The sequence below is a fragment of the Mytilus californianus genome, unplaced genomic scaffold, assembly GCF_021869535.1.
Source record: "Mytilus californianus isolate M0D057914Y unplaced genomic scaffold, xbMytCali1.0.p SCAF_1, whole genome shotgun sequence".
Taxonomy (NCBI): domain Eukaryota; kingdom Metazoa; phylum Mollusca; class Bivalvia; order Mytilida; family Mytilidae; genus Mytilus; species Mytilus californianus.
This window is the reverse complement of record NW_026262581.1, coordinates 140,244,370-140,258,799: the sequence shown is the minus strand read 5'-3', so window position 1 is coordinate 140,258,799 and position 14,430 is coordinate 140,244,370. Positions and strand designations below refer to the sequence as shown.

Below are 14,430 nucleotides of genomic sequence, written 5' to 3'. Positions count from 1 at the left end.
TTTGAGTCTAATGTTTCAGACGTTAATATTTAATTATTTTTATCAAATGCCATGCAGGATGACATTGTCTTTGGTTTTCACTTCATACTAGCGGTAGTGGGAATCCTGTTACGCAGTAATTGTGAGTTGAATTGATTACTTAAATTTTTCATGTGAAAATTCCGTCCTTTATTTATAAATGTGTAATGGTTGTTGTACAAATCACTACAATAGCCAGTATATTGAAGAAGTTCCGTTTTATTTTGATAGCACGATTTTCAGAAACCAGTATACATTTACTTAGTGCGGGCGTCTGACGGCCTTCAAAGTTTATGATTTGCTTGGCCGTGGGATTATAAAAATAATTGAATTGTATATTAGACGTCGGTCCGTTCACACGATCAAGGAAGTTCAACAACCACTGTATTCTACCTCCAGATATTTCTTTAGCACACTGTAGCAGAACAGTTATGGCCGTTCTTTCCTTTGGCGGAGGTGTATATATATGAATTCGTATCTTCAACTCATCCTAGTTTAAACATATTTTATTTGCTTAAATACGCAAAAGAAATGAGACACAAGTTAATTAAACTTATAAAGTCTTCCCCAATGAACAATTTATAACAATCGAATATTTACAAAGCATGCATGCAAACAATATAAGATTTTATATATATATATTGCATTAAGATATGTAAAAATACTGATGCGAATGGTTGTACACATGTATATATTTAAATAAATGCACATCTTATGCTATTTCATACAATTAGAAACTTTTTTGATTCTTTATATAAATTAATATAGTTTTTTAAAAAATTTGTATTTTCATCATTATAGTTGGTGACAGATGACCGGGGGCTAAGATGTTCAGATTTAGTTGAGAGTTCTCATGTAACCATTTCAGATTATTAGATAGTTTGATTCTTATATTAACATACAGTACTAGTAATTGTTTTTTTTTAAAGTGATATGAATCTGAACGCTTAGCACAATTGTTAAGATCATAATTCAAAAAGGAAGCTGAACATCTAAACTTTGTCAAAATGACGTCGAGTTTACGTTTTTCAAATTCGTAATATTTAGGTACTTGGGCTTTTTCACGTGACTACTACTTTCCTCCTGTTCTATGTTTAAATCCGAATGCTTCCTCGGGTTTCCGTGAGAAAACTTTGAAATATTGACCAATAGTTGTAGCCATCTTGTTTCCGTAACGCCTTCAACCCACTGTCCTCTAAATTTTTACAGAATATTCATTACTCGCTGACATTTTTCACCTTTTATTTCATATTTGACCTGAGGGATTGTCCCATAGCAAACAATGGACATTGTCATAAATTTGAACTTGGGTAAAAAAAAGCAAATGGATTTATGAGCTCTGGTCTGGTTTTTCTCGCTTAAAAGACGAAAAAACAACGTTACATTAAATATAACGCAACAAACTAAAGACTGAAAAACACAAACCTCACACATAATCGCGGGATAGTAACTACGGCAATGAGTCGGATTCAGTGATAATTAAGCCACAAACATGCTGGAAAGCACAACGAACGACAAGTAGCCACTATCTTTCTCTTTTAGGGAAATCCTTAAACAAACACAAGCTCTGGTATATCGCATGGAGATGACAGGCAGCAACACGCTTCTAGATAAATCTTTAAATAAACACATGCTCTGGTTTTCGCATGGATCTGTCAGGCGGCAACACTCTTTCAGGGAAATCCTTAAACAAACACAAGCTCTGTTATATCGCATGGAGATGACAGGCAGCAACACGCTTCTAGATAAATCTTTAAATAAACACATGCTCTGGTTTTCGCATGGATATGACAGGCGGCAACACTTTTTCAGGGAAATCCTTAAACAAACACAAACTCAGTTATATCGCATGGGTACAAAAATGTATGACAAGCAGCAATCTTCTTTTAGGGAAATTCTTAAACAAACACAAGCTCTGGTATATTGCATGGATATGACAAGCAGCAACACTCTTTCAGGGAAATCCTTATACAAACACAAGCTCTGGTATATTATATGTTACATCCCATCAACTGGGACATATAGACAATATTCGTATATTGTAGAGAAATATAAAATTTATTTGTATCAGCTTTAGAAACAGAGAGAGAAAAACGGGGCGTGTCGAGCTTATCTACAGTTTCTTTGCGAGTACAAATACATTTTGTATGCACCCGCCGCAAGTCGAATGGGGAATTAAGTATTACCCTTGATCGTCCTTTCGTCCGTCCGTCCCATTTTCGTTTGAAAAGCATGCTTGAGCGGGGCATTCGTGTCCTCAGACACATTCTTATTTTATTTATTTCCTACAATGCACGAATATTGTTTTTATCCTGCAACTAAACGTAAACTATATTTTTTTTACTTCCCAATCGTTTGGGTTTTTTTTATGAAATCAACATGACTGAAACGCGGACCGCGATAAGGACCCCCAAATATAACTGTGACGTAAACAGTAATTTACCCGGCAACTTTCTACTTTTTTACAATTAATTGGAATGCATTTCGGGCGTCCATACAAAATCAAAATGTTTAACGACTTAAATGGGTGTTGGGGTATACATTTGTCTGCTTTTCCTGCAGTTCTGTTTTTTTTTGCTATTGATCGTTCATTGTGAATTGCTAGGTTGTTTTTACATCTGACATGTTGGCGTAGTTTTCGTGTTTGTTTTGATTTTAACTAACCAATTGTTATTTTTAGTTTGATTTCAAATATATTCCTCAATGTTTTGTTCTCAGTGTTGACGTTTAGACAACTCTATAACCGAAGAACTGAAATTTTAAGCATTTATTTTTGATTAACTGAAGAAGTGCACTTTTAAGCATTTATTTTTGTATACGCTAGTTATTTTTGATGTATACTTTGCCCATTGTCAAATAAAATGTTGATATGGGCATTTTATTGTTTAAACCAATTTTGGTATGATCTTCTACCTCGAGTGACTTTAAAAAGGAGTGGTAATAGAAACACGTGTCTGACATGGGCATCGCGAATCCATGATAATAATCCGATTTTTTTATTAATACAGAAGTGTTATATTATACATAATACGATAAGTTGTCTCTGTACCTCTGTACTCGGGTCATCTCTGTTTAAACATGTCTCTGTACCTCTGTACTCGGGTCATCTCGGCTAAAACATGTCACAGACATCTCTTTAATGGTGTTTATTCATGATTTATAACTCCGTGACAAGCGGTACACAGGATAAATCTGCATCACACTATATTGTGTCATAACGATATACTTTGATAGCCTGACTAACACAAAAATTCCATTAAAATGAAGGCTTGATTTACTTTGCATATAATTAGGTCTCTATACATGTTATAGTTTACATAGTATCTTAGTGATGTTCTATCACCAGTTAATAATTGACATATTGATGTTGTATTTTCCTCCATAGTGTAAAGTAGAACAAACAAACAGATATTATTCTGAATATATGGAGGCAAACTAGACCAATCGTATAATTATTATTTAGGTCTCTTTTGGTCATCTAGCTCTTCACGTATTTAGGTTTCATACTTCACTTGCTTTCAAAATATTTGAGTTTAAGCGTTCATGATGATGGTAAATTCAGAAAAGCACTTCGGGCACACGAAAATAATAAAGTATCATATCTATTTACTAGCCCTGGGTCGATACCACTGCTGGCGGACTGTTAGTCCTCGGGGGTATCATAATCCCAGTAGTCAGTACGGACATTATTTAAAAAAATAAATCTTAAATTCTCCGTTGATAAATTGAGAAATTATTATCCAACTCCCACTGTCAAAGTTGACCTTTGGCTAATTTTGTGGATTTTTTGGGGAAAATTGAGCCCTAAAAATAAACTCTAAACAATTCTCAGTATTTTGCAAACAATAATCATTATTCCGGATACATACTGCGTAAAATAACATTGAGAGATTATTCTGCTTAACACCATTATCATTGCGGGATTTAAATTTTTTGTTTTAAAGTCGTTCGACACATGACATTGCTTGATCTTGCATTTTAACGTTGATACAGGAGACGGGAAATCCTATGCTTCTTAAGTATGATTTTATTTTATTACAATGACTTTAAATCATTGATTTGTTTTTAATTATTTTTGTCATATCTAATATTTTATCTATTACGTCAAAAGTTGCGACAAAGTTGTATTGCAATAAACTTCCATTGAATAATTCATCAGAATTGTAAAAAACAAAATACTTAATTTTTAAGTGCGTGTATTTCTCCGTTGTTATGATAATCGACATGTATTGAAATATGTTTAATGACTTATTCTCCCATCAATTTAAGATACCTGTGTTGTCATAGAAACAAGACAACAACTTTTGTACCTGGAGTCCACTAGCAATTCGGGACAGTAAGGATTAACATCTAAAAATGGGCTGTAGTAATACAAAGACTGCCGAATCTGGGACCACAAATAAACCCCAGGAAAATGGGGGTGGACAAACAGGTAAGACAACAGTTAGACTAATGTGTAATATAAAATACCTGATATAAAGTAACTGATTGAATAATAACTTATTTATAATGTATCACTGTACCCAAGTTACTATGTATAGATGGGATGATATTACATTTGTTAAATACTTGATTCATATAAAGGTGCATTACGAACAAATTTATGGGGGGGGGGGGGGGGGGTATTTTTTGGAGGGTACTTGTTTTCTTGCTTTCAATTTGTTTTCCTTGATTCAGAATAAATATATTAAGTTTTTCCTTCTTTCTGGAACATGAAATTTTTCTTTTGTTTGGACGATGTGATTGTTTATCTCTTGTTTTGGGGGATGGAAATTTCTGTTGTGTATGATGAATTCTACTGTTGAGTGGTATATTTGGCACTATGAAAAACATGTTAGGATTTAGGAAATAGCTATATCCTCCCCGCCTTTCGTGTTCTAGAGCCTCAATTTGGACTCAATAACTTGTTTTTGTCTTTAAACACGAATTAAAAGAGATGTGAGGTATACGTCTATGAGACAGCAATCCAACGACCAAAAAAAATATATATGTTTTCCAACACTGTCCAAAGTGCAAAAAAATAAAACACAAACTCCAATACGAGGGAGTTATGGACTACATTCTACCAGTGACAATTTTGTCCCACTGATTATGCTTAATATAAGAAATATTAAATTGTTAAACGAAATAAAGAAGGAGTTTAATGGATGTCCCTCCTAAGATGGAGGCTGCAAGTGGTATGTGTCTCTCCGAGGACACATCATTTTATTGGATTGAAGTAACCGACAACTACAATAAACACCATGTATATATTATATATCTAAATTAAATTTTAAATCTATTGTCCTAACACTACAATACACAAATGTCCCTTTAAGTTTAAATAAAAAGTATGCGTTATAAAATCTTTATTATCCGTGAATAAAAGCAAGATTTTTATAATTACCCGTGTCATGCAGAGTTGAAACCATATGATGGATTACAACTAAACTTAAGCCTAGTATAAAATTTTATTAAATACGAGGTCATAAATGTACTAATCATATACAAACACACAAACAATCAGAACTGTTTATTACAGTTTTACTGAAAAATCTTTAGTCGAAAGTAATTTATTATAACTTTACGACCTCAAATGTAAATATTTCAGGCTTTCATCGACAGCTTTTACAAGGGATAAACACTACCAATGATGTCCTTACATTGTCATCTTAAATTACTATTACTGAATACAAAACCGTAAATACTTCAGATACTATATGGAGAATACAGCCCCAAGGATCGTTATTTATCAGTTTAATTTTCACTGAAATAAGGAAATTTTGATGCAGAAATTTATTTCAATGACTTGCAGTGAATTCTTTTGAATAATAACATTTATTTAACGTACTTGTTCTTACACATTCAGAAATGGTTTGACTCATAAAAATGTGGTATAAATCGAATAATGTATTTTTGTTATAGATCGACTGTCACTGTAAAATTATTCATTTTGGTATTTTTTTAAATATTTTCCCCCAGTAAAGCCGATTAAAAAAAATAATCTTGAAAGCAAAGCATTTATCATTTAACAGATTGACTACCTCAGAACTCATAGTTTATTTCAAAATTCTATCATTTAGTGGTCTTTCTGGAAACAAAATAGTAATTTTCCCAGTGGTGACCTATAATTTTAATATATCATTCTCTAACCAGCACAATATGAATTACATTTTGACAAATTAAGTACAGAGCTCTAAATTCAGTATGGAAATCCTATTTTTCTTCATACTCCAATTTTTTTTTCAATTCGTCATAAAATGAGATACGCGACCTTGCAAAGTATTTATTACGAAACATGACAATACCATGGATTATCATATACGCCTTGTATACAATAAAATTGAGAATGGAAATGGGGAATGTGTCAAAGCGACAACAACCCGACCATAGAACAGACAACAGCAGAAGGTCACCAACAGGTCTTCAATGCAGCGAGAAATTCCCGCACCCGGAGGCGTCCTTCAGCTGGCCCCTAAACAAATATATATACTATAACGGTACCCATCAATCACAAAACAACAGGAAATAATCAAGACTAGACAATCCAAAGTTACTGCACTGTATTCCACTGGCTGTTCATACACTTCAACTCTTCATTTTTTATGTATTTATTATATTTTTAGAAGAATTTTAACTATAATTAGATAACAGATTCCACTAATAAACGAGCCGATTGCGTAGAGTTTTATATGAAATATCCTAAGTTCAAATTCCCAACGAATCGGTGTCTTAAGACACTTACACTGTACGTACTATTTTTCATCCTGCTAAACGTTCTGCTCAGGTTACTGACAAAAGGGGACCATATGTTTCCTATTGCTCAACTCCCTGTTCAGGTAACTGACAAAAGGGGACCATATGTTTCACCCTGCTCAACTTCCTGTTCAGGTTACTGACAAAAGGGGACCCTATGTTTCACCCTGCTCAACTTCCTGCTCAGGTTACTGACAAAAGTATACCACATGTTTCACCCTGCTAAAATTCCTGCTCAGGTTACTGAAAAAACGGGACCCTATGTTTCACACTGCTCAGGTTACTGACAAAAGGGGATCATATGTTTCAACTAGATAAAACCCATAATCTTATGGTATATGTTAATGCTTTCGTTATATGATGAATTTTGTGTCGATGGCAGATTTTTATAGGTTTAGACCAATTTTATCAGTTTAAGCTTTAGAAGCTTGGTGATTTGGATTAAGGGTTTGACATATTACATAGTCACCAGTCTATTGTATGTAGACTTAAAGTATACCTCTTTATATTTTAAGTTACTTTGTGTCGTTGGGGTGTATTTTCTTGGCGTATAGCTAACGTCTCTTTTTATTCGTACTCAAGTAACGAGGTTTGTGTTGTTGGGATGGTTTTTCCTGTCGTATAACTAACGTATCCCTTTAGCCATACTCAAGTATCGAGACAACTGAAGGTTGGTTCTCATCGACATTACACATGGATTGCATATACTAATGAAAAGTCATGGTTTAAACAGGATGTTATCTACCCAGGAGGTAACAGTAATATATGAACATTTATGGTTCATATTTCAAGGATTTCTTATTTAAATAACTTCATTTATAGTACATGTTACTATATATAATGTATTATTAAAGAGTTCTTTTTGTCAGTCGTATTCTAAGAACGTCTGGTAGAGTATTTAAGGCCGGCATGTAACTTCAATCAAAACGACTGAAAAACGACTGTATTGTCTTGTAATGTTTTTAAGGTAGTTGTTATATTACATAATACTCCATGTTTTTATCTGAAATCAATTTTATTGTAAACCTTTACACTACCATTTCTTCTCCCTTTTTAGTTTTATTGTATCGCCTGATCTTCCTCTAATAAAGTTAATTAGGGATTTACCATTTCTTCTCCCTTTTTAGTTTTATTGTATCGCCTGATCTTCCTCTAATAAAGTTAATTAGGGATTTACCATTTATTCTGCCTTTTTAGTTTTATTGTATCGCCTGATCTTCCTCTAATAAAGTTAATTAGGGATTTACCATTTATTCTCCCTTTTTAGTTTTATTGTATCGCCTGATCTTCCTCTAATAAAGCCTGATCTTCCTCTAATAAAGCCTGATCTTCCTCTAATAAAGTTAATTAGGGATTTACCATTTCTTCTCCCTTTTTAGTTTTATTGTATCGCCTGATCTTCCTCTAATAAAGTTAATTAGGGATTTACCATTTATTCTCCCTTTTTAGTTTTATTGTATCGCCTGATCTTCCTCTAATAAAGCCTGATCTTCCTCTAATAAAGCCTGATCTTCCTCTAATAAAGTTAATTAGGGATTTACCATTTCTTCTCCCTTTTTAGTTTTATTGTATCGCCTGATCTTCCTCTAATAAAGTTAATTAGGGATTTACCATTTCTTCTCCCTTTTTAGTTTTATTGTATCGCCTGATCTTCCTCTAATAAAGTTAATTAGGGATTTACCATTTCTTCTCCCTTTTTAGTTTTATTGTATCGCCTGATCTTCCTCTAATAAAGTTAATTAGGGATTTACCATTTATTCTCCCTTTTTAGTTTTATTGTATCGCCTGATCTTCCTCTAATAAAGTTAATTAGGGATTTACCATTTCTTCTCCCTTTTTAGTTTTATTGTATCGCCTGATCTTCCTCTAATAAAGTTAATTAGGGATTTACCATTTATTCTCCCTTTTTAGTTTTATTGTATCGCCTGATCTTCCTCTAATAAAGCCTGATCTTCCTCTAATAAAGCCTGATCTTCCTCTAATAAAGTTAATTAGGGATTTACCATTTCTTCTCCCTTTTTAGTTTTATTGTATCGCCTGATCTTCCTCTAATAAAGTTCATTAGGGATTTACCATTTCTTCTCCCTTTTTAGTTTTATTGTATCGCCTGATCTTCCTCTAATAAAGTTCATTAGGGATTTACCATTTCTTCTCCCTTTTTAGTTTTATTGTATCGCCTGATCTTCCTCTAATAAAGTTCATTGGGGATTTACCATTTCTTCTCCCTTTTTAGTTTTATTGTATCGCCTGATCTTCCTCTAATAAAGTTCATTAGGGATTTACCATTTCTTCTCCCTTTTTAGTTTTATTGTATCGCCTGATCTTCCTCTAATAAAGTTCATTAGGGATTTACCATTTCTTCTCCCTTTTTAGTTTTATTGTATCGCCTGATCTTCCTCTAATAAAGTTCATTAGGGATTTACCATTTCTTCTCCCTTTTTAGTTTTATTGTATCGCCTGATCTTCCTCTAATAAAGTTCATTAGGGATTTACCATTTCTTCTCCCTTTTTAGTTTTATTGTATCGCCTGATCTTCCTCTAATAAAGTTCATTAGGGATTTACCATTTCTTCTCCCTTTTTAGTTTTATTGTATCGCCTGATCTTCCTCTAATAAAGTTAATTAGGGATTTACCATTTCTTCTCCCTTTTTAGTTTTATTGTATCGCCTGATCTTCCTCTAATAAAGTTAATTAGGGATTTACCATTTCTTCTCCCTTTTTAGTTTTATTGTATCGCCTGATCTTCCTCTAATAAAGTTAATTAGGGATTTACCATTTATTCTCCCTTTTTAGTTTTATTGTATCGCCTGATCTTCCTCTAATAAAGTTAATTAGGGATTTAAGTATACTTTCCAAACTGGTCTAACCTAGCCACTTATATAGTTTTGTATTAATTGAGAAATGTAGGTCACCATTTCATTTTAAAATGTTCTAAAACTTGTTTTTAAATTAATGGGCATTTCAAGGAATCAAATAATTCAACTAAAATGTGTCCCATGTTGCTCGTGATAATATTCAGCTTGTCATTGTTTGGTTTACTGATGATCGTTGACGATCGTCTAGTGGGCTGTAGATGTTTTCTTTGTTGTTAGGTTGCTGTCTCATTATAATTGACGCCTACGTGTACTACATGTCCTTACATTCCTGTTTAAGCATTATTCGTTGCAGTCTGAGTCAGCGCTTTCAGTTAAAAGCTTGAATAACAGTTCTGTTAGGTAAACTTGTAAAAACTATTATGTCTGGGATTAATCAGATTAATTAATATACATGTAAAGCTAATAAGATTTTCCAAAACACAGACTGTTAATCGTGTTATCAATTTGCACGTTACATATCCTTGCTACATTTTATAATAATCTCATGAACCCGCACCGCAGGTCAAACGAACAATTGCCTTTAAATCTGATATAGACTTGAAGAATTTAAATAAGCTGGATTTATAAAAATATATTAAATGTCTCGGATATAATATTGAAATATTTGATTCGATTGTTACGATCTATTATAATTATCAGACTACCAACTATCGTTTCGGGGAAACAAGATATATAATATATACAGTATTCAAATTACTTCAACAATTATGCAATTCACAGAACCCTATATGTATTCTTAAAATGAAAATTAGACAGAAAAATCATCTCTAAATTATTTTTACGGTTCCCCTCAATGTTAATTGAACAAAACAAAGATTCTTCTTTGGTCGCTAGTTTAACTCGATTTATAAGGATTCTTCTTTTGATCGCTAGTTAAACTCGATTTATGAGCTAATATTCCGAAAAGCAAATTAGTAATATTGATGACCTATATGTATGCATGATTACTGTCTAAAAACTGACAGACTACGTATAACACCAAATAAACAAATACAATCAATGCATCTTCAATACAGTAATGACATGACAGTCCATAAAATTCATTCATTCCAACATTTGATTGTAAAATTAATAGAATTTTACACCTTTGGTATCTATGATCAGTTGTGTATTCCAATTACCACTGAAGTGTATGTATTTCGACTAATTTAATATATATCCAAAATCTGTCTTTCTATCAAATATAATAGGACAAATAACTTATCCAACATTTTTAGCCAGATTTTTTTAAGGAAATTTAAAAGTCGGTTATACATCTCAAGGTGCTGTATATCGATCTTTCCTTCATAATGACCTGTCACTTTTTGTTTGGTCGTTTGGAGAGCTATCGTAATGCAAAACTACACTTACCCGACATACAATTTTCTAGTGGCAGTCACTAGTAATTTTTTGCCTTTATAATCCCGGTTTTACCATATATACAGAACATATTACTAAATTGACTTACTGCATGATTTGTCCTCATTCTGAATGTGCATAAAATACTTGCCACTGGATATTTACAAATATCAATTGAATTGATCAATCTACATTTAGATGACTTGACGTAGTTATAGTACTAGATATCAAAGTCCAGTAGAAAATAACATATTGATATTGTAGACACGCATCAGACAGTGGAGAAAACAGAACAAAACAATACGTCTGAACAAACGAACATGTCAGAACAACAAAATATAACGGAAGAAAAACAAGCTGGTAGTATGATCCCATTGTAAATACGTCCTTACCTTTTCAACCCGACTTCCTTTACTTGCATGATTGAAAATGTTTATATGCATGTTATCAGGGGAAACACAACCATCAAACTCTCAACCCATTGGGTAATAGTTTCTGTAGTCATTATATAGTCAAATCTCCTAATATTGTCTTTATCGATACTAACATTGATTGCATTGTCATTAGTTTAGATGACATATAGTATGATATTAAATATTTTCTTTTTAGGTACTTATATTGATTTTATTTTCAATAGTTTGATACGTTTGATACATTACTAAACATACATTGCTATATATATAGCAATTACCAATTATTCTCCTTCTTCTTCTCGAAACTATTTTTTGGTTTTGTTTTTTGGTAAGGTCATGCTTTTCTCAGACTGATGTGGCATTCTTTGCACTAAATTCATTGGAGGTGTATTGGTGGATAGTTAACCTGGTATATGTTAGGCTTTAAACTAGAATTCAGTAACAGCAAGTACTCGTAGATCGGTACGGTGTAGTTGTTTGTGTACTTGTCATGCCCTTGTCAACGTATTTTTACAGTTTGTTCTAAAGTTATCCTGTACACTACTGTCCAGGTTAAGCGGAGGAGTGAGCGTCCATTGTAATGCAAATCATATTCTGTATGTGCCTGTCTCAAGTCGTGAGCAAGGAGTCCAGTGGATGATGTTGGTTGTTGTCTGCCATGATTATTTTTCGTTTAATGTTAAAAGTTTAAATCCGGTCGTTGGTTTTCTCTTATGAATTGGTTGCCATTTTATAGATAACCATGGCGTTGTCCGTTTCGACTTACGAGATTTGAATGTACCCTTCGTATCTTCCGCCTCTTTAGTTTACTATACAGTGTAGGTATTGACCAGTATTGAGAGCCGTACGGTGAACTGTAGTTAATTATTTACACCCTTTCCATTTGATGGTTTTTCTTTAGGAATTGGGCCTATACCACATCTCTCAATTGTTATATTTCACACTGAAATGTTGATGCCCTCTTTTCCCATTCACTGCTGATGTCACTGCATGTTGAGTTCATATAGAAACAAGCACACGTATTGTCACCTTCACTAGACAAGGGTTACGACCCATTCCCCTCTTCTCTCCTGGCAGCAAAGATGAAGTATTCTGTATTTTGCCAGATCATGTACTTCATCGTTTTGCATGTTCTTTTTTTATTTTAAAATGTTTAATTTCTGTCTTTTTCTTTTCTATCTTTAGTATGTATATTGTAGGTATTGCTTACTATTAATTAGATAATTTTCAGATGTTTATACATGGTATAATGTATACGCTTATACGCTGTATAATTTCGAGGCCTATTGGGATTGTACTGAAATAAAAATTAGGACAAATGTAAATATTTACACGAACTGACGGCCACCTTTCTGTTCACTGCTGCAGAATAAAGAGGTTAAACAATAGAATAAATCCCTGATGATTTCACGAGTTAAATGCTACTTTTCAGTGTGTTTGAAACATATATAAATTACGAATTTTTGCTAAAATTCAAATTTTCAATTTGGAAGTTAAATTCTGTACACCTTCTTGATCAATAACCAATAATGATTTTTATGTTGTTTCTTTCCCAAATCGCATAGAAAGTAATTACAACAAGGAATCCCAGGCGTCTTAGTTTGAAATATGTCTTTTACATTACTTTCTACACTAATATAAAAATTCCTTCACAGAAACAACAACAGATCAAAAACCAGAGGAGAACACTGGACAACAAAACACAGCAACAGAACAACAACAATCAGCGGACTAGCTTATCATTGGTACGTAATTCACAGCCTCTCATTGACGTATTTCATACATCTCATTTTATCAATTCAAAAAAACAAAACTCAACAATAGGAAATTAACAAAAATCAACAAATGAACCATAAAAAATTTGAACTTGGAGTTAGTTGTATTGTTTTCTGCCGGCAAATCTCGATGTTGATTGTTGTAAATTTGCAACTAAGTAATATTGATTATTGAGATGATGTATACACTTTTACAACATATATCAATATATATATAGCATTTCATTCGAATGAATGTAAATAACCAAACCATTTCCGCATTCGCATCTACATTATTATAAAAGCAATTCTGCTGCTACAGAATTGCTTGTCAGTCTTTTATTTCAGACTCAAAAGGTCCATATATTTACATTTCACAAAATAGTCTGGATAAACAGGACAAAGTGTATAAATATTTATGTTATCAATTATAGTAAAAAAATCTTAATCAAATTGGTTAATTAACTATACATATTTTTATTCCAGGCTAACAGACAGAGATGAGCTCAACACTATAACTATTTCTCACAATTTTCTTCTGACATGGTTTTATAATGGTCTTCAGTATCTAAAGAAATTAAATTGCTATCCAGACAGTTCTACACTTTCGATCCTGCAACAGTATTAATTATTCCGTTACGTCATTGGCAGAATTTCCATTGTTTAGAACATTTCGAACCAATCACAACGTTTTGGTGTACGCTTTGGAAAATATTACCAAGAATGTACTATATTCTGAGTTCTATGCCATTGATCGTTTAACAGTATTAATGATTCCGTCCAGAATTTGTGATATTAGTAGTAGTATTTATATAATTGTGGTAGAGAAATGTTTCGATCAGATGTAACGCAAATTAATTATTTACTGTTATGTAAGTTATTATAATAAATATTTTCTTTATTTTTCTTCAATCATTATAAAAAAACAGCCGAGAGGAAATACCAATCATAAACCATTTAGTGAAAGGAAAACAGCCGAGAGGAAATACCAATCATAAACCATTTAGTGAAAGGAAAACAGCCGAGAGGAAATACCAATCATAAACCATTTAGTGAAAGGAAAACAGCCGAGAGGAAATACCAATCATAAACCATTTAGTGAAAGGAAAACAGCCGAGAGGAAATACCAATCATAAACCATTTAGTGAAAGGAAAACAGCCGAGAGGAAATACCAATCATAAACCATTTAGTGAAAGGAAAACAGCCGAGAGGAAATACCAATCATAAACCATTTAGTGAAAGGAAAACAGCCGAGAGGAAATACCAATCATAAACCATTTAGTGAAAGGAAAACA

The 14,430-nt window shown here is 32.8% G+C and overlaps 1 long non-coding RNA gene across 1 annotated transcript; it reads left to right on the top strand.

Moving 5' to 3' along the window:
- Positions 1 to 3,879: 3,879 nt before the first annotated feature.
- Positions 3,880 to 14,035, top strand: LOC127737327 (uncharacterized). Its single transcript, XR_007999391.1, has 4 exons — positions 3,880 to 4,037; positions 4,288 to 4,450; positions 13,036 to 13,125; positions 13,621 to 14,035. It is a non-coding gene; the product is annotated as an uncharacterized LOC127737327 (long non-coding RNA).
- The last annotated feature ends 395 nt before the right edge of the window (positions 14,036 to 14,430 follow it).